Below are 27,346 nucleotides of genomic sequence, written 5' to 3' on the forward strand. Positions count from 1 at the left end.
ATCCTTTACAATATCCTTTGGAATACATTGGTAAACGTGTTTCCCTGAGTTCTGTGAGCCACTCGGGCAAACTAATCAAACCCCAAGAGTGGGTCATGGGAAGCACCCAATTTATAGCTAGTTGGTCAGAAGCATAGGTCACAACCTGGGGATTGTAGCTGGTATCTGCAGTAGGGGACACTCTTGTGGGACTAAGCCCTTAAGCTGTGCAGCCAGTAGGATCCTTTACAAACATATTTGGCAATAAGCAGTAAGAGCCTTAAATCATTCATTGTTTGGCTCAGTAATTCAGATTCTTGGACTCTATCCTTAAAAAAATCGTGAAAACATGGAAAAATCTTTATATGGAAAGAAATTTGTTGCTATGCTATTCAAAACATTAGAAAAATAAAAAGTGTAAGAAAGCCTAAATGCTAACTGTTAAGATGAGAGTTAAATTATGATTAATTCACTGACAGAAATATGAAAATTAGAAAAATTAAGCTGAAGACTGGGTAGCACCTTAAAATGCATAGAAGTAAAAAAGTGGAATATGTACGCTGATTACTTTCGTGCAGAAAACATATGCACGTGAAAACTAAGATATTTTACTTTTGTATAATAAATTTGTTATACATACATCACCTGAAAAATATATTTTAGTAACATTCAAAAATGTCATTATAACACAACATATTACTTTGTGCCAAAAATACTTCAGTGAATTTCAGAGAGGAGGAAAATCACACTTAGCTCTAATGGTTGAGAAGAGATGTAATGCAGGAAGTTAGATTTAAAGTGGATATTGAACAATTTGGATGGCAGAGAAATGAGTACACATTCACAACAATACTTTTAATTTATGTTCCAGACTCCACATCACCCCAATTTGGAGTAAGAAATCAACTCAATGGATCTGTGTACGTCTAAGCCAATCAGAATTAGAGTCCATGGACTCCCACAAAGCCGTATGACCTCCAAGTCTGATGTCAAAATTACATCAAGATCAGCTAGAAATAGATTCGGTTAGGTTTCTTTCAATTTGTTTCTTAAAAGATGAAAGTGTCATAAAAATACACCATGACTTGGTTATCTTTAACCAATTTATCTATGAAATATGAAACAACAGATTAGGAATAAAATTTATTTTGAGAAAGAATATGGTCATTCACATGAAAACTGTCCCAAACTCTCAGATATTTTTAAATTCCTAAAAGATTTTCCCAGACTTACAATTATTTCTCATTACTTCATTCTAACAGACCGTCACCATAATTCTGACATTATAACTAAATTCATATCCAAAATACACACAAGATGAAGCTGTAGAAAAATTTCCAACATAAGATTCCTTCCTAATAAAATGAATCCCTCATTGTATTTTAAGGCCTACAGGGTCAGGAACTGTGTATCATTTCTCAGATTCATCCACATATGGAGCACATGGAAGACAATAAATTTTTTCTGAGAAAATCAACACAGGTAAAAATCATAAAGTGAAAGACTAATAGATAATATTATAGAAATATTTTTAAAATTTTGTGTAGCAAAAAAACATAATAGAAGTCAAAAGGCAAGCTAAAACTGAAAAACATCTGCAACACATGAGAAAAAAGAGATGCTTTTCTTACAATGTTCTCTTACATGTAAATGAGAAAAGATTGACATTTAAGAGAAAAACAGGCAAACATGCAGCCTATCCCCAACACCACGATATCCTGAGGAAGGAGTGATCATTACAGAGTAAGTATAGAAAAAAAAATCAGGATTCACATGGCAGGTTTAATAGGTTTGCTTAATAATACAGAAGTTGAAGAGAAATCTTTAATAAACATGTGGTGTATTGATGAATGTGCATAATCCGCTCAGCATTGTTCTTACGATCCATGTTTAAACACCTTACATTGTTAATTAATGTTGGTTAATATTGGAATTTCTGTTAATTACAACTAAAATGTCAAGTAGCATTACTGCAAACACATATTCATTTATATTTCATGGCCATGTTTAATTTCTTGAGGGAGGGAGAAACATCTTTGAGATGCAGAGAGTAATTTTATGTAATAGCACCACAGAATTGATTCACATTGTTTTTCCATTGTTTACAGCTTTTTTGGGGTGTGTATATATTTCATTCAATTCATTGAAAAAATTCTTCTTTGCAGACATAAATAATGGAATTCATGCCTGTGACAAGCAAAAAATAAAAATAAAAATTTTTAAATTATGGAAATAAGAGAAAAGCAAATGCAATCAAGGGTTGTGAAATGCCTAGGACTGAAATCTAGAAATCTGTTCATTAATAACATAGCCTTTTGTTGTCATTTTTAGAAATACTAGAGACTATTTTCACCTCTCAGATTGTCCCTTCTTGCACTCAGCATCCTTGAGCAAGAAAGACTGTGTTCTCCAGACTGTATGATGGAACACAGGCAGCCAGTTATTAATAAGATCAATTTGAACTGCCAGGCAGAGATGAAACATCAGCACAAGCTAATTAAAAGGTTACATTTCAATTAAAATATCTAAGTAAGAATAATAGTCATTCCCACAATATCAATAGACTTTGAAACTGGCTATGTTCACCAGTATCCTCAGGATAAATGTACATATCCATGGACCAAAAAAGACACTTTCCCTTTAATATAAAAATAAATTACTTAGGGATAATTTGGCCTAAGCCCATAGATCTGTGGTTCAGGATAGAGCAAGGTATTACATCTATGAGACCAGTTCTTCAGCTTTTAAATTCTAATTGAGCCAGTTATTTTTCTCTTTATTTTGTACAAATTTATTGAACAATAAAGTTTAAAATCTAGGCTCTAAACAAATTTTATAAAATCATTTTTCAACTAGATGTCTAGTTTTCTGCCCCAAAAAAGTCCTGTGGCAGAAGTGGAAGAAGCCAAGGAAAAAGAAATGAGGAATTAAGTCAGAGAAGTGATGGTGTAAATGAGAGATAATTAGGGCCTTGAAAGTCCCTGCAAGGAGACTCAGAAGTCAACTTTAAGTCAGATAGAAAACCGCTGGAGGATTTTGAACAGAGACGTAATTTTAATTTTTTGGCATTTTAATGGGGTCACTCTGCCTGCTGGGTTGAGCATAGATGGTATTTAAGGTAAGGGTTACATCACAGAGGCCAGTTAGGAAACTATCACTCTAAGCCAGATTGAAAGTTCAAGGTGGGTTGGACCAGATGGGGACAGGAGCTGGTGAGAGATGGTTCATTTGTGGATACTGCTGAAGGAAGAGGCAAAGCAATGTGTCTGGAAATGAGGTATGAAAAGAAAATGGAAATCAGAATGATTCCAAGGTATTTGGCTTGAGCAAATGGAGGATATTTGCTGTTGACAGAGCTGGGGGAAACTTTGTGGGGCCTGATCATGGGATGAATGCAGGAGCTCGGTTTGAGAGCTATTGGAAATGTCTGGAATTTGAAAACTTCCATTTGCATATGGCAATGTCAAGTAGATCATTGAGTATACATGTCTCAAATTGAATGAGATGACCAAGAAAGTGAGGACAGAGAGAGGGGAGAACCAGAGTTAGAGCTCTGGGGCACTCTGACATTTTGTAGTAAAAGAGAAAGAATCAGCAAAAAATGTCTCAGCCAGTGGTATAGAAGGAAACCTGGAGATCAGCTGTACTGGAGATCAATTAAAGAAAGTTTATTAAAGACGAGGAGTTATCAAGTGTTAAATAATGTTGGCAGTGGTTACCAGAGACTGGGAAGAGTAGCGGGGAAGGGGATGAACAGAGGTTGTTTATTGGGTAAAAACATACAGTTAGACAGAAGGAATGAGTTATAATATTTAATAGTACAGTGTGATGTCTGTACTTAACAGTAATTGCATATTTCAAAATACCTAGAAGAGAGAATTTGGAATGCTCCCAACACAGAGAATTCATCAGTGTTTGAGGTGATGGATATCCCAATTACCCTGACTTGATCATTATATATTGTATGCATGAATCAAAATATCACATGTACACCATAAATATGTATAATTATTATGTATCAAAAATAATGTAGATAACTAAAATGAGGACTAAGAGCTGACCAACAAGTATTACGATGTGGAATTTCCTTGGTGACTTTTGATAAGAGCAGCTTCCCAGAGTAGTAAGAAGAATAATCTAACTGCAGTGTGTTCAAGAGAGAATGAGTCAGCAAAATTCAGATTCTGGGAAATTCCACAGGCAAAGGAAGTAAATTGCAAGGAAATTAACGCAGAGAGAAGATCCATATTAAACGAGATTATAAGAGACAAATCAATTATAAAAAATGGACTTTATGTGGTCTCACAAGCAACCACAAGACATACCCACAAAAATTTGGATTCAAATAAACCATAAAAAACAAACTATAAAACTGTGAGAAGTTTTACCCTGGATATTTGGTAATATTAGGGCTATTTTATTTTTTAAGGGAGATTATTTTATAATTATGTTTGTTTATTAAGAGTATTTCATGTATTTTAGATATACTTACAAAATTATTTACAGATAGAATTATATGATACCTAGGATTTGCTTCAAAATAACACCATAGTGGATGGAAATTGGGTGGGAAGAAGAAATATTAATATAAGGATGAGATAAGATTGCCATATGTTGAGAATTGTTGAAGTTGAGTAATGGTACCTAGTGGTACTATTCTCTATCCTTTTTATATGTTTGAACTTTTTTATAATAAAAATTTTAAAATTGTGGTGTGGGAGATCAGAGAGAGAAGAAAAAAATAGGACCCTGAGTATAGGCAACTTTTTCAGAGTTTTGCTATATAGTAGAGATTCGTGTGCAGTAATCAGAGAGGAAGCAGAGTCAAGCGTTGTTTTTAAGAGTTAAGAATACTGATTTTGTTTGCTGCTGCTTGGCCTTCCAAGAAGAACTTAGTTCTGACAAATAATTTAATTCTTTACTAATCAGAATTTAAGTTATAGTGGTGACCTCAAGAGAAGTCAAAAATTGTTTTAAGAAATCAATACACAAATATCCAATTTCAGTTGACCTCACAGGATGCTTCAGGATCATCCACATCATAACATTTCTAACACTCTTATTCTTTTCCAATATAACTACAACCATTACTCACATCCACATATCCACCAAAAGCACACATTCAGAAACTCTCTACATAATAACATTGAACGAAAATTCTGTTTCAAAGTTATAATCGGCTAATATAACTCACTAGCAAAGTATTAGCACATGACAGCTAGTAACTTTGGATTAAATATAACCACTGCCCATATCAAAAAATGAAGAAGCAAGGAAAATTGTCAAACACTTCATGTAGCTATTCCTTAAAATCAAACTATCAACTCATTGGCTTATTAATAGAATTAATTCTTAAATGTTTTCCTTAATCACTACTGTACTCACTTTTTTTTTTCAATATTGCTGACTAACAAGTATTCAGTTGTTGCAACAACTACCCGTAAATAGAGAGCAGGTGAATGTCTGTTTCTATGGTTTCTATTTACAGTAGAGAGAGATTGTTTGACACTTGCTACTTTCCTTTTATAATCGAAATGTAAGTATTGCCTTCTCCCTATTCTTATCCTTCTTCTCCTCCATCCTGTAATGCTATCTATTTTCTTTCTCTTCATCTGGATCTCTTTCTCAATCACCATCACTTCTAAGTTCCATTAAAAATGATTTAATTTCAGTTTTCCATTCTAGGAAAAATGTCTGGACAGAAAAGGAACAAGCAGTGGGAGAGCTGCCTGCACTTTTTTTAATAATAAGTTTGAGCAAATATACTTTGTTTCTTAAACTAGATCAGCAACTTAAGAAGAAATGACAGAGTTTCCTTCTTTGCTTAGACAAAGCCTCTTTCTATGACAAATCTTCGAGTAATAGGGATAGTTCCCTCCACCTCCATCTTTCAGCAGTGTCTGATATCTGTTTGATAAGATAAGCTTCAGGAATGCAGTGAGCCAATTACTTGGGTTGCCCTCAGCAAATATACTTACTTACTGCTGGATCAAACTAAAACATTCATTATTTATACCCCTATTTCTGTACCATGGTACAAAATTACAGCAAACAAAAGTTGGTAAAATATAATGTTACACTGATAACAAAAAACATCAGTTTGAAAAATAATTTGGGATCATTTTTCTCATAATACTCTCTGTATAAAATTGAATCACCCAAGTGTGCTCAATGACCTGTCAGTGTACAATGATGCAATAGAAATGGTAAAACAAAATCCTTTATATCATCCCAAAACTGTTGAGCAAAGATTCCTGAGAGATAGTCTTCCCTTGCTTTTGAGAAAATTAGCTTCTGGGAAGTGATTTTCAAAGTCAAACAAGGCGGTAATATTCTTTTGAAAAGGAAAAAAATAATACTTTATTCATTAAATAAGTAAAATAATGTTACAACATAGATATCAATGTACTTAACTGTAAATTAAATGTACAGATATGTTGAGCGAATTAAATGAGCACTGTCCTATGTCAACATTGGAGCTGTGCAGAAACATATGAACTTTCCCTAATCCAAGTTCAATTATGTATTCCTTTAACTCCTCAAAAAGCAATTTCGTATTCAACATGTGAGCATGCCAAGAGAAAAAAAGTTACTTTTAGTATTATTAGCATAGTATTTCTTTGAATATTAAGTCAGCAAATAACACATATTTCAGGTTTGTCCTAATGGAGAATGTCAGGCACACCCAAATGTATCAGTGCTTTCTTTGTAGACTTTCTGAATCAATCAGCCAAGAAAAACTATTAACTTACTCTAATACTCTACAGAAGCCTTTGGTTTTACCAAAATGCCTGTACAGCCAATTTCCCATTAGCAAATATAAAAGATTTTTTATATTACTATTAAGTTGCTTTAACAAATTCGATTTTAGGTCCCTGAAGTCTCTTACTTGGTTCCACTGCCTGTACAACAGGTGTTCATATTTTTGTGCATTGCTTTCTTTTTACATTAAGAAAGATAAACCACACCAAAGTGTAATAGATAATTTGGTTGATATAAAGAAAGTAGAATGAGGGAAGAAATGGGCTTAATTCACTTTCAATGACAATGATTAGAATTTCATTTTCTACACTACAGACCCAATGGTAAAGGAGCAAAAGGTCCAGGGATTTAAAAAATATAATTAAAATAATATAAGCACAGAATCATGAACTTTCTGGCATGCCCATATTTGTCTGACTTATTTCCATACTGAGCACAATATCCACATCCAGTCTTCCCTCATCTACTGCATACTATTATCTGTCTACTCGTAAATCCCTTCTTATTCTCTATAGTTTCTCACACATTCTCACTTGTTTTCCTTAAACATTAGCTTATTTCTTTTATTTTTGCCTTTGGGTTCATTTGCTTAATAAACATCTTCTTTTCTGATGTGTATTAAAAATTCACCTGCCTTTTTTGCCCACATTTTCAACTAATGTGTCTCCTTTTTTTCTTTGTCTTGATTGTTTTCTCTACACCTCATATTTCTCCTCCACTGCACCTGGGTCTCATTCAGGTAGAGTGAAGAAAGGCCCAACTGAAGGCACTTTCCTGCCTCGCTTTGCAGATTTGGAGGAAAACAGAATGAATCCTACACATGTGTACAAACCCGCAAATGAGGGGAAAGCACAGGGAGCTTGTGTCAAATTCTCCAGCAAAGATGTGCACAGTTAGAATTGAAAAGCAAGGAGATAAACAAGGTAAGAGGCAGGGGAGACAGTACCAACCAGCATGAGAGCCAGAGAAGCAAAATGGGAGCCAGGTAAGGAAGTAGCTAGACGAGGTTTCTGGCCAACATTCACTAATTACAATTTATCAAACAGCCTATCATGTTTGGTTTACAATGAGTCTTCCAACCAAGCTCAGAAAGGCAATTTAAAAATGTATTTTTTAATTAGTATATAGATTAAGATATAAAAATTTTTTTCTTTATAATTTAAGGTTCTAAAATGTAAAACATGTTAAGACTGATCATTATTATCCATGTATTAGAGTAGGTTAAAATAGCAGATGCCTATAAAACCCCACATATGTTCTATAGAATAACAATTTAAAAGAATTCAAAAAAAGAGAGTGTGAGAAGGAAGGAAATAAGCCATACTTAAAGACAAATATGGTTATTATGAATAAGCATTAGCTGGACTCTGAGCTTCCTAGTGGCTAAGAATAAAGAAAACCATGATGTGTAATAAATTTTTAGTATCTGCTTTGAGGAAGCAATTCAATTTTTCAAGAGAAATGAACCTTAAGCTTTTGCCCATACTAATCTTACAACACAGGTTCTTACATTTTTTTTAACATGATACCTTTTAGAATATCATAAAACCTATAATCCCCAAACTAGAAAATCACAGAAGGCTGACACTGACCTTCAGCGCTTCAGCTGCAGCACCATGGCGACCTCCAGGAAGTTCTTCGTTGGGGGGAACTGGAAGATGAACGGACGGAAGAAGAGTCTGGGGAAGCTCATCCGCACTCTGAACGCGGCCAAGGTGCCGGCCGACACTGATGTGGTTTGCGCTCTCCCCCCTGCCTATATCAACTTTGCCCCAGACACTAGAGCCCAAGATTGCTGTGGCTGCGCAGAACTGCTACAAAGTAACTAACGGGGCCTTTACTGGGGAGATCAGCCCTGGCATGATCAAAGACTGCGAAGCCAGTCAAGGGTCCTGGGGCACTCAGAGAGTAGGCATGTCTTTGGGGAGTCAGATAAGCTGATGGGGCAGAAAGTGGCCCATGCTCTGGCAGAGGGATTCAGAGTAATCGCTTGCATTGGGGAGAAGCTAGCTGAAAGGGAAGTGGCATCACTGAGAAGTTTGTTTTCGAGAAGAAAGAGGTCATCGCGGCCGGGCGCGGTGGCTCACGCTTGTAATCCCAGCACTTTGGAAGGCCGTGGCGGGCGGATCACGAGGTCAGGAGATCGAGACCACGGTGAAACCCTGTCTCTATTAAAAATACAAAAAAATTAGCCGGGCGTGGTGCCAGGCGCCTGTAGTCCCAGCTACTCGGAGAGGCTGAGGCAGGAGAATGGCGTGAATCCAGGAGGCGGAGCTTGCAGTGAGCCGAGATTGCGCCACTGCACTCCAGCCTGGGCGACAGAGCGAGACTCCGTCTCAAAAAAAAAAAAAAAAAAAAAAAAAAGAGGTCATCGCAGATAACATGAAGGACTGAAGCAAGGTCATGCTGGCCTGTGAGCCTGTGTGGGCCATTGGTACCAGCAAGACTGCAACACCCCAGAAGGCCCAGGAAGTACACAAGAAGCTCTGAGAATGGCTTAAGTCCAACGTCTCTGATGTGGTGGCTCAGAGCACCCGTATCATTTATGGAGGCTCTGTGACGGGGGCAACGTGCAAAGAGCTGGCCAGCCAGCCTGAAGTGGATGGCTTCCTCGTGGGTGATGCTTCCCTCAAGCCCGAATTCGTGGACATCATCAATGCCAAACAATGAGCCCCATCCATCTTCCCTACCCTTCCTGCCAAGCCAGGGACTAAGCAGCCCAGAAGCCCAGTAACTGCCCCTCCCCTGCGCATGTTTCTGATGGTGTCATCTGCCCCCTCTTGTGGCCTCATCCAAACTGTACCTTCCTTTATTGTTTATATCTTCACCCTGTAATGGTTGGGACCAGGCCACTCCCTTCTCCACTTAGTATAATCGTTGGAACTAGACGTCACCAAGGTGGCTTCTCCTTGGCTGAGAGGTGGAAGGGGTGGAATTTGCTGCTGGGTCCCCTAGGCCCTAGTGAGGGCAGGAGAGAAACCATCCTCTTCCTTCTTACACCGTAAGGCCAAGATCCTCCTCTCAGAAGCCATGAGTGCTGCCCTCTCCCACGGTGCCCGTGCCTGTGTGTGCTGTGTATGTGAACCACCCACATGTGAGGGAATAAACACCTGGCACTAAAAAAAAAAAAAAAGGAAAAAGAAAAAGAAATTTTATAGACATTTTCAGAGATTCATGAACTGTTTCAAGCCTATCCTTGGAACCTCTAGGAGTCCATGATCTACATATCAAGGATTCTTGTCATTAGAATGGACATGGGGGAAGTCTTAAACGTCGTAGTGAATAATGACAGCAGAAACTGCAAAATCTGTTTTAATGTCTTTCTTATTTAAGAGCATAATATTAAGGGATAATTTAGTGAAAATAATTGTGTAAAGAAGGTAAAGTCATATGAAAATGACTTTATGTAAAAAAGGTAAACTACATATGTGCAATCACAATGTCTATATTTGACCTTATGGCCAGTATACTAGATACCTTTATTTTTCATGGCATAAATGACTTCTAATAATTTCTTCTAATAATATCCTATGGAAGTATAGAATCTATAATACTCAAATAAGTAAATCTAATAGCAATCCATTTATAATTCTCTTACTATATTTTATAGTTTACTAACATACATTTGTAAACAAGATATTATTTGGTTGTCCTTATTTGTGGGCTTATAAAAATAGAACTATGTTACATGTAGTCTCTTGAAACTTTTTTCACACAATATTATGCTACCAAATTGCACCCATTATTATACATCACTCAGTTCATTATTTTAATCTTCTATATTTTATTCAATAAATAAGCCATAAATTATTCCTCACCCATTAATAGACATTTGAATTGATTCCAGCATTTGCTATTAGAAATTTAGGTGGTATCAACATCTTCTGGGAAAAAAGATTTACTCTGACAATGGAAACAGGGGAAGAACTCATAGGCTCATTACTAGTAATAGTCTAAGTCTTGGGCTAGCTGGTTATATGGATGTTCATTAATTATTATGGCTTTAGAAACTACCTGAAAGTTACATATATTATTTTGTATTTATAAAATATATTTTAAGATAAAATTGATAAACTAGAATATTTTATAATACTAAAAATTTTGGATAATGGAGATTCACGCTTTAAAAGATGGTAGAAATTTCTTTAAGCACCAAAATTTTCAAAAGTGAAAAATTATCTATTGGGATTCTTTGGTCTCCACTAATTACTATGTAACAATTTTATTTTCTATCATTTTCCCAGGACCTACTAAATCAATAGCATGTCTTTCCATTTTCCTCAACTACCACTTCCCTGAGTTAGACTTTGATAAGAGATAGCACAGAGTTCAAAGTGATTCAGCATCAAAATCAGTACCTGTCTGTTTTGCTATAAACTATTGCATAACACAAATGCAAGGTATTGAGTTGCTTTTTTATTGTTTTTATCTGAAATGTCACTGTATTCTCTGGATTATAACAGCCTAAGGCTAAACAGAGGAATACTGTATAACCACTGTATACCAGAAAAGAAAACCTGGGCTTCTTAATTCATTCCCTATCTGTCTTCTAGGAAAGTGCAAAGAGGATCATGTGTTGTTCTTGTGTATAAAAGATTCCTTGAAGCATCTTGGATTAAGTCGTATGCAAGATGGCTGAATAGGAACAGCTCCGGTCTGCAGCTCCCAGCAAGATCAACACAGAAGGTGAGTGATTTCTGCATTTCCAACTGAGGTACCCAGATCACCTCACTGGGACTGTTTAGACAGTCGGTGCAGCCCACAGAGGGCAAGCAGAAGCATGAGGCGTCGCCTCACTCGGGAAGCTCAAGGGGTCAGGGAACTCCTTACCCTAGCCAAGGGAAGCTGTAAGGGACTATGCCATGAGGAACGGTGCACTCCAGCCCAGATACGACTCTTTTCCCACAGTCTTTGCAACCCACAGATGAGGAGATTCCCTTGGGTGCCAATGCCACCAGGGCCCTGGGTTTCAAGCACAAAACTGGGCAGCCGTTTGGGCAGACACCAAGCTAGCTGTAGGAGTCTTTTTCATACCCCAGTGGTGCCTGGATCACCAGCGAGACAGAACCGTTCACTCCCCTGGAAAGGGGGCTGAACGCCAGGGATCCCAGTGGTCTAGCTCAGTGAATCGCACCCCCACAGAGCCCTGCAAGCTAAGATCCACTGACTTGAAATTCTTACTGCCAGCACAGCAGTCTGAAGTCTACCTGAGACACTAGAGCTTGGTCAGGGAAGGGGCATCCACCATTACTGAGGCTTGAGTAGGCGGTTTTTCCCTCACAGTGTAAACAAAGCCACCAGGAAGTTCGAACTGGGCAGAGCCCACCACAGCTCTGCAAAGCTGCTGTAGCCAGACGACCTCTGTAGCTTCCTCCTCTCTGGGCAGGGCATCTCTGAAACAAAGGCAGCAGCCCCAATCAGGGGCTTATAGATAAAATTCCCATCTCCCTGGGACAGAACACCTGGGGGAAGGGGTAGCTATGGGCACAGCTTGGGCAGACTTATACATTCCTGCCTGCCAGCAAAGGGAAGCCCAATAGACTAGCAGCAGATCTCTCTGCAAAAACCCCACAGGCCAGAATAGAGTGGGGGCCAATATTCAACATTCCTAAAGAAAATAATTTTCAACCCAAAATTTTATATCCAGACAAACTAAGCTTCAAACGCAAAGGAGAAATAAAATCCTTTACAGACAAGCAAATGCTGAGAGATTTTGTCACCACCAGGCCTGCCTTACAAGAGCTCCTGAAGGAAGTACTAAATATGGACAGGAAAAACAGGTTTCAGACACTGCAAAAACATACCAAATTGTAAAGACCATCGACACTGTGAAGAAATTACATCAACTAACGGGCAAAATAACCAGCTAGCATCATAATGACAGGATTAAATTCACACACAACAATATTAACCTTAAAAGTAAATGGGCTAAATGCTGCAACTAAAAGACACAGACTGGCAAATTGAATAAACAGTAAAGACTCATAGATGTGCTGTATTCAGGAGATCCATCTCATGTGCAAAGACACATATAGGCTCAAAACAAAGGAATGAAGGAATATTTACCAAGCAAATGGAAAGCAAAAAAAAGCAGGGTTGCAATCCTAGTCTCTGATATGACAGACTTTAAACCAATAAAAATCAAATAAGACAAAGAAGGGCATTACATAATGGTAAAGGGATCAACGCAACAAGAAAAGCTAACAATCCTAAATATGTATGCACCCAATATAAGAGCACCCAAATTCATAAAGCAAGTTCTTAGAGACCTACAAACAGACTTAGACTTTCACACAATAATAGTGGGAGACTTTAACACCCACTGTTAATATTAGACAGACCAAAATGAGACAGAAAATTAATAAGGTTATTCAGGACTTGAACTCATCTCTTGACCAAGCGGACCTAATAAACATCTACACAACTCTCCACCCTGAATCAATAGAATATACATTCTTCTCAGCACCACATTGCACTTATTCTAAAAGTGATCACATGATTGGAAGTAAAACATTCCTTAACAAATGCAAAAGAATGGAAATCATAACAAACAGTCTATCAGACCACAGTGCAATCAAATTAGAACTCAGGATTAAGAAACTTACTCAAAACCTCACAACTACATGGAAACTGAACAACCTGCTCCTGAATGACTACTGAGGAAATAATGAAATTAAGGCAGAAATTAATAAGTTCTTTGAAACCAATGAGAACAAAGACATAACGTACCAGAATCTCTGGGACACAGCTAAACCAGTGTTTAGAGGGAAATTTATAGCACTAAATGCCCACAGAAGGAAGCGGGAAAGATCTAAAATCGACACCCTAACATCACAATTAAAAGTACTAGAGAAGCAAGAGCAAACAAATTCAAAAGCTAGCAGAAGACAAGAAATAACTGAGATCAGAGTAGAACTGAAGGAGATAGAGACATGAAAAACCCTTCAAAAAATCAATGAATTCAGGAACGGGTTTATTGAAAAGATTAACAAAATAGATAGACTGCTAGACAGACTAACAAAGAAGAAAAGAGAGAAGAATCAAATAGACACAAAAAGTGATAAAGGGGATATCACCACTGATCCCACAGAAATACAAAATGCCCTCAGACAATACTGTAGACAACTTTACACAAATAAACTAGAAAATCCAGAAGAAATGGATAAATTCCTGGAAACATACACCCTCCCAAGTCTAAACCAGAAAGAAGTTGAATCCCTAAATAGACCAATAACAAGTTCCGAAATTGAGGCAGTAAGTAACAGCCTTCCAACCAAAAAACACCCAGGAGACGGATTCACAGCTGAATTCTACCAGAGGTACAAAGAGAAGCTGGTACCATTCCTTCTGAAACTATTCCAAACAATGGAAAAAGAGGCATTGCTCCCTAACTCATTTTATGAGGCCAGCATCATCCTGAGACCAAAACCTGGCAAAGACACAATAAAAAAAGAAAATTTCAGGCCAATATCCCTGATTAACATCGATGCGAAAATCCTCAATAAAATACTGGCAAACTGAATCCGGCAACATATAAAAAGTTATCCAACATAATCAAGTCGGTTTCATCCTTGGGATGCAAGCCTGACTCAACATATGCAAAACAATAAACATAATCCATCACATAAATAGAACCAATGACAAAAAATACATGATTATCTCAATATATGCAGAAAAGGCCTTCAATAAAATTCAACACCCTTTCATGCTAAAAAATCTCAATAAACTAGGTATTGATGGGATGTATCTCAAAATAATAAGAGCAATTTATGACAAACCCACAGCCAATATCATACTGAATGGTCAAAAGCTGGAAGCATTCCCTTTGAAAATTGGCACAAGACAAGGATGCCCTCTCTCACCAATCCTATTCAACATGGTATTGAAAGTTCTGGCCAGGGAAATCAGGCAAGAGAAAGAAATAAAGAGTATTCAAATAGGAAGAGAGGAAGTCAAATTGTCTCTGTTTACAGATGACATGATTTGAGTATTTAGAAAACCCCATTGTCTCAGCCCAAAATTTCCTTAAGCTGATAAGCAACTTCAGCAAAGTGTCAATACAAAATCAATGTGCAAAATTCACAAGCATTCCTGTACACAAATAACAGAGAGCCAAATCATGAGTGAACTCTCATTCACAATTGCTACAAAGAGAATAAAATACCTAGGAATAAAACTTACAAGGGATGTGAAGGACCTCTTCAAGGAGAACTACAAACCACTGCTCAAGGAAATAAGAGAGGACACAAACAAATGGAAAAACATTCCATGCTCATGGATAGAAAGAATCAATATTGTGAAAATGGCCATACTGCCCAAAGTAATTTATAGATTCAATGCTATCCACATCAAGCTACCATTGACTTTCTTCTCAGAATTAGAAAAAAACTACTTTAAATTTCATATGGAACAAAAAAAGAGCCCGCATAGTGAAGACAATCCTAAGCAAAAAGAACAAAGCTGGAGGCATCATGCCACCTGACTTCAAACTATACTACAAGGCAACAGTAACCAAAACAGCATGGTACTGGTACCAAAACAGATATATAGACAAATGGAACAGAACAGAGGCCTCAGAAATAATGCCACACATCTACAACCATCTGATCTTTGACAAACTTGACAAAAACAAGAAATGGGGAAAGGATTCCCTATTGAATAAATGGTGTTGGGAAAACTGGCTAGCCATATGCAGAAAACTGAAATGGACCCCTTCTTACACCTTATACAAAAATTAACTCAAGGTGCATTAAAGACTTAAACGTAAGACCTAAAACCATAAAAACCCTAGAAGAAAACCTACGTAATACCATTCAGGACATAGGCACGGGCAAAGACTTCAAGACTAAAAGAAAACCTAGGCAATACCATTCAGGACATAGGCATGGGCAAAGACTTCATAACTAAAACACCAAAAGCAATGGCAACAAAAGTCAAAATTGACAAATGGGATCTAATTAAACTAAAGAGCTTCTGCACAGCAAAAGAAACTATCATCAGAGTTAACAGGCAACCTAGAGAATGGGAGAAAATGTTTGCAATCTACCCATCTGACAAAGGGCTAATATCCAGAATCTACAAGGAACTTAAACAAATTTACAAGAAAAAAAAAAACCATCAAAAAGTGGGTGAAGGATATGAACAGACACTTCTCAAAAGAAGACATTTATGCGACCAACAAACATATGAAGAAAAGCTCATCATCACTGGTCATTAGAGAAATGCAAATCAAAACCACGATGAGATACCATCTCACACCAGTTAGAATGGCGATCATTAAAAAGTCAGGAAACAACAGATGCTGGAGAGGATATGGAGAAATAGGAATGCTTTACACTGTTGGTGGAAGTCTACATTAGTTCAACCATTGTGGAAGACAATGTGGTGATTCCTCAAGGATCTAGATCCAGAAATATCATTTGACCCAGCAATCCCATTACTGGGTATATCCCCAAAGGATTATAAATCATTCTACTATAAAGACACATGCACACATTTGTTTATTGCAGCAGTGTTCACAATAGCAAAGACTTGGAACCAGCCCAAATGCCCATCAGTGATAGACTGGATAAAGAAAATGTGGCACATATACATCATGGAATACTATGCAGCCATAAAAAAGGATGAGTTCATGTCCTTTGCAGGGACATGGATAAAGCTGGAAACCATCTTTCTCAGCAAACTAACACAAGAGCAGAAAACCAAACACTGCATGTTCTCACTTATAAGTGGGAATTGAACAATGAGAATACATGGACACAGTGAGGGGAACATCACACACCAGGGCCTGTATGGGGGTAGGGGACTAGGGGAGGGATAGCATTAAGAGAAATACCTAAGGTAGGTGATGGGTTGATGGGTGCAGCAAACAACCATGGTACGTGTATACCTGTGAAACAAACCTGCACGTTCTGCACATGTATCCCAGAACTTAAATTATAATAATAAGAAGAATAATAAACATTCCTTGAATAGATAGATCTGAGTACATTCTTTCTCTTTTATAAAATAGTACTACTAGTATACCAGAGGGAGGGAAAGGTATTAAAAATGTAGATTCAAGGTTTATAATTAAATATTCAAGTACCCCTGACTCAGTATTTCCAAGTTGTGGTCCTGATGTCCCCATAATCTACTGCCTGTATCTGTATTGTGAAGTTTCCTTCACAAACTTCTTCATGAGTTACATATATATGTGTGTGTGTGTATATATATATATATAAACATATATATAAACGTATATATATATACACATATATATATATATATATACACATATATTTGCTGCCTCTACTTTAAGACCTAGGACTGAACTCATTCTTCCCACAACATGACCTCAAAATGTGAGAGGTCACCCATGACAAAAACTGATGAATTTTTCTAATAAATTTGGGGAGGCCAAATCCATGGAGCTAAAGATGAACCTTCAAACTAGCCTCACTCTACTCCAGCCTCCAAATATCTAACCCACCAGGGGATACTGAATACCTACCAAATCTGATGCCATAGAAAGGGTCAAGCCTTTGATAAATCACAACAAGACATCTGTAGTTTTTTTAGGAACCTGCAGACTCTACCCAGAGATGGAAGCAGCTGTGTTCCACTTCTTCTTTTTTTTTTTTTTTTTTAACTGAGATGGGGTCTCGTTCTGTTGCTCAGGCTGGAGTGCCGTGGCTCCATCTCCACCTTCCAGATTCAAGTGATTCTCCTGCCTCAGTCTCCCAAGTAGCTGGGATTACAAGCATGTGCCACCATGCCTGGCTAATTTTGTAGCTAATTTTTAGTAGAGATGCGGTTTCACCATGTTGGCCAGGCTGGTCTCGAACTCCTGACCTCAAGTGATTCACCCACCTCAGCCTCCCAAAGTGCCGGGATCCACTGCCTCTTTTGCTTTTGTTTTCTCTCAGCTTTGATTATCAGAATGGACCTAAGTTCCACATGTGAAGCCCTCCCATACAATTCTTTTCCTATGGTTCAACCCAGCCTAAACGTGTCACTGAAGAGTTCCAGACAGAGCAGGCAGTTGCCCTTTATAACTCTCTTTTCTACAGGCTATCACCCATCATTACTTTATGAAACTGCTTTTAGTGTCACTAAATAATTATCTAGCAAACCTAATGGTCTTTCCCTCTTCCTCAGTACCTAGACCTTTCTTTAGCATTTAACTCAAAATTTCTTTATTGACATTCTGTCTCCTTGCTTTCAAAAAGATGCTTTGATTTGCTTCCACTTTGATGAATTTTTCATCATTGTTTTCTTCAGTGGCCCTTTTTCTTCCCTCTATTAGTTAGGCTTTGTTCCATCACAACTATTTAATTAGCTCATGAGTCTAAAGGTTACCACTTTGGGATAGTATCTACTGATCTCAGCTTGGTTTGCTCAGTTAGCTGGTGAGTCAGCTGGGCCAGTAGGACATCTCTTCACATAGTCTCACATCCTCCTGGAGGTTAGCTTAGGATTTTTATGGCAGTTGCAGGACTCCAAGAGAACTAAGAAAGAAAACTCCAATGTGCAAGTGCTTTTTAAGTCTCCACTTTTGTCATATTTGCAACTGTCCCATTGGCCAAAGCAAGTGATTTGGCAAAGCCAAGAAGGAGTGTGGGAGGAGACTATCCCAAGAATGCAGATGCAAGGAAGCACAAAAAGATGGGACAGTTACTACAACTTACACACCATTTATTCACCTAAACTACAGCTATTTAAATCTAAAGACTTCATCTTTGCCTCATTGCTCCTGTTAGACTCTCACTGTTTGGTTCTTAGAATCCTTGTGAAGTTTAAAATATTCTGCAGTTCTTATATTACTGTGACATCTATAATACCTTGGTGTGAATGCTTCAAAATCCATTTTTACAGAATAGAGTTGGCTCTTTGCCTTGACTTTTGTGTTTCTAAATTTCCTTTGGACATTTTCACTGAGATGTTCTACTAGGGCTTCAAATTCAACATGAACTAAAATTGAATGCATTATCTTCCTCTCTGCTTCAACCATTCCTTCCTTGTCTGCTTCAATAAAAATTACCATATGACACATGTATTTATCTTAATGTTTCACCTGGTCCCAAGTTACATTTTTTGTTGTTTTGAGACAGGGTCTTGCTCTTTCGCCTAGGCTGTAGTGCAGTGGTGAGATGCCAGCTCACGGTAACCTTGACCTCCCAACTAAAGCAATCCTCCCACCTCAGCCTCCTGAGTAGCTGGGATTACAGGCGAGCGCCACCAGGCCCAGGTAATTTTTGTATTTTTTGTAGAGATGGGGTCTCGCCATGTCGCCCAGGCTGGTCTCCAACTCCTGGGCTCAAGTGATCTTCCCACCTCAACCTCCAAAAGTACTGGGATCACAAGCATGAGCCACTGTGCTAAGCCCCCAGATTACATATTTTTTGTGTCAGTCTCTTTCTCCTCTCCTCTTCTACATCTAATTTGCAGTTTTACTTCTACCATTTACCAAATAAGAATATATGAATTTACTTAAATTTTAGCTTTAATTTCCTTGCCCTAAAAATAGTGATAAGAAAATTTGCCTTGCAGAGCTATTAGAAGGATTAAATTAGTTTTGTATGCTTAGCGCATTGAATGTATTCAAAAATGTTATTTTCCTTCCCCTTAAGTTTTCTTGATTCTTATTCTTGGGATTGTTCACATCCCCGCACTTCTTTTTTTTTTTTTTATAGTGCCACAAATTAAAATTAAGTCCTTATAACCTCAAGCCATGGACCTTTGAAATATAATTTCACTATACTTCTCTATAACTAGCTGATCTCTTCTCTAATCCATTCCACCTCCTCATAGTCTTTTCAAAGCCCTGCTTTCTATCTATTTCCCATTAGATAAAACCCACTCTTTAAACTATCATACATGCTCTTTTCCAAAACTTGTTCCTGGATATTTTTCCAGATTTGTTTCCCATTGCTCTTCTCCATGAACACTTCAGCTAAACTCTACAACTTGCCATTCCCTGAATACACTTTTACTTTCCCTCCTGTATATTATTCAAGGAATTGTACTGAATTGTTCATCTCTCTAGGCTTTTAGAAATTCAGCTCAGTAAGCATTGAGTAAAACTAAATAAGACAGTCTTTCTGATCCAGGAAATTTACAATCTTAGGAGAAAATAGATAGTCTCACTTTCTGAGATTATAAATTCTCTGGGGCAGAAACAGTCTTGCACAGTTTTCCAGGCAATCAAAGACTATACAGCCTCATAAGACAAAAGTTTTATAGCTAGCTGTTATATGATAAAAGTACAGGCTCTGAGAGCAAGCTGGAGGCAGATAAATCTCACTTCCATCATTTACTAGTTGTGTGGATGTAAGCAGTTTACTGAAACTCTTTCAGCTTCAGTCTCCTCATCTGCAAATGGGGGTAATAAAAGCATCTGTCTCATAGGATAATAATATAAGACAAGTGAAGTTATTTGTATGGTAAGTAACATAATGGTATGCCCTCGGTAAATGTCAGTTATCACTGACCATTGCTCTACTAACAATAAATACAAAATCATGGGAAAACAAAATAAATTAAGAATTCTTTCTATGAAGGTTAGAAAACTTTTAGGAAAAGGGTCATATGAGCTGAAACCTGAAAGGAAGGTATGATTTCCCCTAAATCAGGACTGATCTCTTCTATCTCTGCACTCATTCTTCTAACTATTTCTGTCTTCATTCATGAGTTGAACATTGTTTTTTACATGCATACTACATGGCAGACAGTTTGTGATTCTCTTATGGCATTTATCAGCATCTGTCTATGCTAACTGAGGAAATGAAAATTAACTCTTGACATCCTGGACCTGACTGGCACTTATGGCTAGACCTTGCTGTCTTCTGTTGAACATAAACAATCTCACAAAACATCAACTTCAGACAAGGCCACACTGTGACTATGATGGATCAAGACAAAAACAAGATCAGATCACCCCATAATCAAGTCTCAACACCCACAAAAACATGGATATTGTCCATCCTTAAAAATGACCAAACATCTACTTATCTTGGCTAACCTGAGTGACTGATGTTTCTTAACCAATTCTAGCTTTATTCCCAAACTAGTCTTCCATCTTTCTCAATAAGATTTATTAAATACTTAACTATATAGTTATTCCCATTTCTTAACAGTATCCAAAACAGAGCAATGCCTGCTTCCTTAAAATCTCCCCAAAGTCACATCCCTAGATCTAATAGTGGGCCCTACCTAACACCCTCTTACTGAAGTGCTCTACTCTTCACCATGTGTGTTCTCTTTCCCTGCAATGAATAATAAAACACTACAGATGTGTTCCTGGTGTACTTTTGACAAAGGGCATTGTCACAACATTCTTGGTTTACTAATCGTACCTCCTGAAACTGTAAAATTCTCTAGAGAAGAGCCTTGTCTTATTAATTTTCATATCTCCCACTATACAAAAACAGTGTCTTTAATAGAGTAAATACATACAAAAAGTTTGTTGAATGGATAACTGAATCTCATAGAAACTATTTTCTTCAATGACCAGAAATGGTGAAAAGACATTGGAGAAAGTGTCCTGAATCCTGCTTCTCAGAAGTGCAACTGGGAGTATCCAGAAATTATTCTCTAGCAGTGACTTTGCAGGCAGCACAATGCTGGAAGTTGCAGGGTGGTGTCTTGGTATGTCAGAATTACTTACTATTCAGAAATGGTAAAAAGATATATATGAGATCAAAATAGCGTTACAGTTATCTTATAGCTATCAACAATACTGGCCTTTCAGAGGAACCTTAAAGTGGGATCCTCTGAATCATCCAAATCTTGCTGCCAATGTGGTATGCAACATTTGTGTTAACAGGGATATTTACTGTGAAATAGTATTCTAAATGTCTTTCAAGTAAGATACCTAGTATAAAGTTCAAAAGTTCCTATTAATTTACTGAATTGCATTTTTATTTTACCCATAAAAAGGCACAGAAATCATGAAAAAAGTATTTGATTGAGAATTTAGTCTGAATTTAAAGACACTATAAAATGTACCATCTGAATATTAAAAAGACATTAATAAAAACATTAAAGAATCTGACATTCAATTGACTCAATTGGTAAATAGAAAAATATTCAACTAAAAAACTTTGTAGAAAAAAATGGCATCATGACAGAAAGATATTACACAAGGGACAGTCTATGACAGTATCTGAATTTAGCCAAATAAGCAATAAAGTAGGTGATCCAGAATATATGATCTACATTTGCATCTATGCATTTTAGCAAATTTCTCCTTACATTAATCTTCAAGGGAACAGCCATATAAACTAATACTAAAGTTGCAGGCTTTAGGAAAATAGCTGTAAGGAACCCTGCAATATCGTTAAAACTGCTATTTATCTATATAACTACCTTCCCTAGGGAAACTGGCTCAATCCTTTCAATGCTAAGAAGAGCTAAGAACCCATATTTAAAATGGGAGTCAGAGAATGCTGCAGAGAAATTAGTAGTTAATTAGTGAGAAAACTAGTAAAAAGAAGATAAAATTATTTTTTGGTAATGTTAGAATGTACAATAAAAATCTATTAATATTCAGTAAAGAGTCAGACTTTCAGCTTATGTAAGCTGAAAAATATTTCATACACATAATAATTAGAAATTATGTATATTGAGCATAAAAACTGAAATTACAAGTCTGGACCCACAACATTAATTTTGTAAATTGGATTTAGATTTGCTGTCCATTTAAAAGCTCTGGCCAGTAAATCCTCTACTTTAAATATAACCATAGAATGGTTTAATATGTGTATATGTGATTTTTAGACACCATTTCAATGAGATTTACAGTCTGTTCCTGACTTGATATTCAGTCTACATTACAAAGAATATTTGAATTGGTCTACGACACTTAAGTATTTTCTCCCCAGGGGTGGATTAGAGCAACTAATTTCTGAGAACCTGGGAATTATGCTTTTATGACTGTGAGTCTAACCAAAAATTAAGGCGTGAGCAATTTCATTGAGAAATGAATAAAAAATAGCTTATGCCTTTAATGTAGAATTTTCTGGTAGGTAAAAATGCAATTCAGAGAGGAACAGTTAAAGAAGAGGTGGCTCTGTGGGCTGCTCTTTAAAAGACCTGAGATTTGTAGATAAGCAATCATTCGTTTAGTTATTCATCTACCCAATCAGTGCTTGTTACTCATAGGTATCACACTAAGCTCTGGGAGGAGCAATGGCTCACCTTTCCACTACCCACATCCATAGTTTATAGCACTGCAGAAAATAAATTAGCAGTAAAGACAAAGGGTGCTAACAACTCTAGGCAGGAACACCTAATGTAGTCTAGTATGTCAGGAAAGGCTTGGGGAAGGAGGAACAAATAGGGTGAGACTTGAAGGATAAGTTAAGCTGGTCAGGAAAAAAAGAGGAAGGAGAGGGTTATAGGCAGAGAGAATAGCCCATCTGAAGACCAAGGCTGCAGGTGAGGGAGAGTGCAGAACGGTCGAAGACTGAAAGACACTCAATGTGCAGGACACCTGTTACAGGGAAAGAATATTGTGAGCTCAGGCTAGAGTGGGGGTGTAAAGTATGATCCATTTAAACAGAAGTAAAAAAGGAGCTGCCAACTAAATGAAACATAATATTTATTAAACCTTACTATGTGTCAGGTTCTCTACAGTGCACCCTTTCTGCACAGTCTCATTTATGTCACATAATGATCCTATAAGATAGGTATCACTGTGATTCCTATTTAACAGATGAGAAACTGAGGCAGGGGGTCAAGTAATTTGCTCAGGCTCACACAGCTAAGACATTACAGAGTCAAATTCAAATCTAGATCATCTGAGCCTATATTTTATGTTCTTAGGCATACCATAGGCTAGGTCAAAAAGGGTAACCAGCATTATATTTCAGTAAAACTCTATACCACTAATGTTTGGATCTAGTGGAAACATTCACCAGAAAAACCCAAAGGCTGCTCTTATTTATATTGTCCATATAGATTCTCACTATTGTATTGGTAGTTAGAAAATCTGAAGGGAATTTTCTGAGCTGCAACAAGAATTAATTGAGGCAAAGTTTTGTTTGTTTTTCCTCTTTTGGTAACCTCAAGAGCAATGAACGTGCACAGCACATAGTAGCTGCTAACAGAATTTAGTCCTGCTTTACTGTATAGAAGGTTGTGCCTACTTTGACAATCTCAGTTTGGTGAAATTCTTGACTTCTATTCATCAAAAAGCAACACTAGGATGTATCTGCAGAGACAAACCATGGATTTAAATTAATTCATTTGAAAAAAAGTAAACCAATTTGAATCCAATAGAACATTTTCTTTTCAAAGAATAAATTTGATCAAGTTAAAATTTGGGTTCTAATCTTTAAGACTGGAGCTCAGTAGTTAATGATTTATTTCACTCACATAAGATTTTTTCCATTGTTAGTAATTTGTAGAAAACCTGAAAAGCAAAAATAATCAATACTTTTACTAAAGAGTGATTCTGAATGACATACTGCAATGGGAAATTTTAAAGTATTATCAATGTTGCTACTTTTCCTAGAAAAGACTCCTAACTCATTTTAATGATGCCATACTATGTCACTTTATTGGTTCTCAAAGATACTTTGAGATGCATGTAATCAAGCTTTACTGCTATTAATTACTTTACACAGCTATTAATTAAACTTCAACTGGGATTTTAACATAGTTGAATTGGTTGCTCTTTCCTTCGCATCTATGATTTTGCTATTATTTTTATAAAATATATTCTAATTTAGTAGTTAATTATTTTTCTTAAAAATAGTGGCAATTTATGTAAAAATTTATTATATAACAAATTGAGTTAGAGTTATATTAACATAAACAGTACAATTATATTAACATGAAAAGTCATATAATATTATACCTGAGATGAAATTTTTTGATAAATTATTTTAAAAACATATTTGTCACATTCTTATTTTACATCATCATAAATAACATATGATGAAAAATAACTCAAAGGATGGTGACAGTAATGCTAATTAATCTGATGGCATTTAAATATGCTTTTGGTTGACTTAAATGATTTGTGCTAAAATTTTTATCTTGATTAATCCAAAACACTTGATAGACAACCATATGTATATTTATAACGTATTTTACTTTTTATATATATAAATCTCTTTTTATTTAGTTTCTAAAATTATAGTAAGTATACTTTGTCTTAGAGGAGAGAACACAGAAATGCCAGGCATTATTTTCAGGCATTTATTACTAGGTATTATTTTCATTCTGACACATGGGCATTTAGTCTTCCTTGAAAACTTGCACAAAGGGAACAAAATAAATGATCTAGATAAAGAACAATTGTGGAACTGACTGCACACAGGTGATTTTTAATGATTCAAACTTCTCAAAGTAGATAACATCTATTATGTCAGAGTGGATTATGAATATTCTGATGACTTTTAAAATGTATTAAGGGTAATGTTAATTTTTAAACCGCATTGTTTCTATACCTATAATTAAGATTCAAAAGCTGGTCTCATATCCCAGCTAAGAAAGAAATCTGCTGACATTTAAGTTGAAAATGATTAGGCACACTATGTACAATTTGTAGTCAATAATTATTAAATTCTACAGTATTCAAATGACAAAATAGCAAAGCCTCACTCTATTTTAAAATGGTGATATAAGAATCTTTCCAAGAATACACCACTTTATTTCGCCATGCTGCTTTCTTCAAGCCCAGCAATGGCAATCACCGTAGGTTAGATAAAATCTTCACAGAACTCTAGTCTGACACACTAAAGAGGAGCACAAGTAGGAAAATATGGCCTAAATACATGGAGAAAAATCTCATTACTTTTATACTTCAGAACATTCTAACATTTTTATCCCATAATCATAAACTACCAACAAAACTACAAGTTACAAATATTTATTCTTGCTTTCTTTTTCAAGGAAGCCACTGAAATGATGAATAGATGAGGAATTGGAAATTATCTACCTTTCGCAGTAATAAGAGGAGAAGAAAAACTTTCTACAAAATTCAGTACTTTGCTTCTTCCCCTGCTAAAGTGCTAACAAGAGATACAAAGACATCATTGTAGGTCAGTATGGGTGGCTCCTCTCGCCCTCCTACCCACAAAGGTGTGCCATGCTCAAATTTAGGAGACAGAAATAAATTTCATGGCCTTTATTGTTTCACACATAGTGTGGAAATATTTCTTAACATAAAGCCAAATTATATATATGTAAAACAAAGCAAATATTAATTCCTCTGACTTCGCTGAGTCATTCACTTAGCACCATACCAGGCCTATAGAATGGACTTAAGAAAAAATTATTATTGATTGACAAGTAAGAATATACACAAGAATATGACCTAGAAAAATGTGGAGCTTAATAAACAATAAACTTTAGAGATGATTCTAGTCATCTAATTTTCTTAATAGAACCTTCACATTTATGTCTTGGAGAAGCACATAGAGTCAGAAGTTCAGCAGCACATTTCATTGTTGTTATCATAACTTAAACTTAACATGCAAAGGGAAGTCAAATCAGTTATCTCAACAGCTGCCCTTGGCTTGCGTGGTCAAGTTGGTGAAGCAGAAATCATCAGTGGCTGGCTTATATGATTATGTCCAACCCATTCCCCTCCTACCAATCCCATTTCTGGGAGATTAAACTGATCTCATCTCTGATCCTAGTCCAATTTAACACAAAAGTATGTTAGACAACACCTAAGGTACACTTTAATAATTAAGCAAACAATTGTTCTTTTTTTTTTTTGGTTGGTGGGGATTCGAGATAGGGTCTGGCTCTGTCACCCAGCCTGGAGTGCAGTGGCACAACCATAGCTCACTGCAGCCTCAACCTCCCAGGTTCAAGCAGTCTTCCTGCCCCAGCCTCACTCTCTCGAGTAGCTGGGACTACAGGTTTGTGCCACCATGCCTAGCTAATTTTTTAATTTTTTGTACAGACTGGGTCTCACTATGTTGCTTAGCCTGGTCTTGAACTCCTGGACACAGGTGATCCTCCCTAGGCAAAAAAACTTTTTAAACTCTTTGCAGATAAATGATGCTGCGTGTAATATTATTGCTGATCATTTTGCTTTTTATCAATATTTTGCAATACTTGAATTTTTTTACAATTAAAGCAATGAAATTTAAAGCCATTACTTTTGGTTCTAATATTTATATGTTATTTCTACATCATTATTTTTATGTGAACTTTATATCTTTAAAAACACCATAAATAAAATATTAAAGAAAGTTCTGATTAATAAGACCCTAAGGGTAAGGTTTTCGAGGGATTTCACATTGAAGATGTTGAAGAAAAAGACTCATCTCTAAAATGAGCTAGGAATAAATTCAAGTAGAAGATAAGATAAATCTAATGATTCTTCATAAAGACAAAATAAATCTTCAAGAATTGGTTTATTATATCACTTAGTGTAAGATATTCAGTAAAGGTGAAAAGCATTTCTAAGTGGAATAAGAATTAGTAAATTGGGCTTCTTAAACAATAGTTTGTTTTTCAACATCTCTACTTCCAAGTATAAAAGAAAACAAACAAACTGCAAACTAAAGCCCTAAACTAATTTTCCCTGGCACCAATAACTCCAGAAGTATTTGCAGTTTTTTCTTACAGATGCAAGTCAAGAGTAAAGACATAAAAACAC

The 27,346-nt window shown here is 36.5% G+C and overlaps 1 protein-coding gene and 1 pseudogene across 1 annotated transcript in view; one reads left to right on the plus strand and one right to left on the minus strand.

Annotated features, from left to right (window-relative positions):
- The window catches only part of FRK (fyn related Src family tyrosine kinase), a 113,319-nt gene that overhangs the window by 83,062 nt on the left and 2,911 nt on the right, over positions 1 to 27,346 (minus strand). The window lies entirely within an intron of this gene.
- LOC129472376 (triosephosphate isomerase-like) lies at positions 8,325 to 9,743 on the plus strand (annotated as a pseudogene).

The sequence above is a fragment of the Symphalangus syndactylus genome, chromosome 2, assembly GCF_028878055.3.
Source record: "Symphalangus syndactylus isolate Jambi chromosome 2, NHGRI_mSymSyn1-v2.1_pri, whole genome shotgun sequence".
In the NCBI taxonomy this organism is placed as follows: Eukaryota; Metazoa; Chordata; class Mammalia; order Primates; family Hylobatidae; genus Symphalangus; species Symphalangus syndactylus.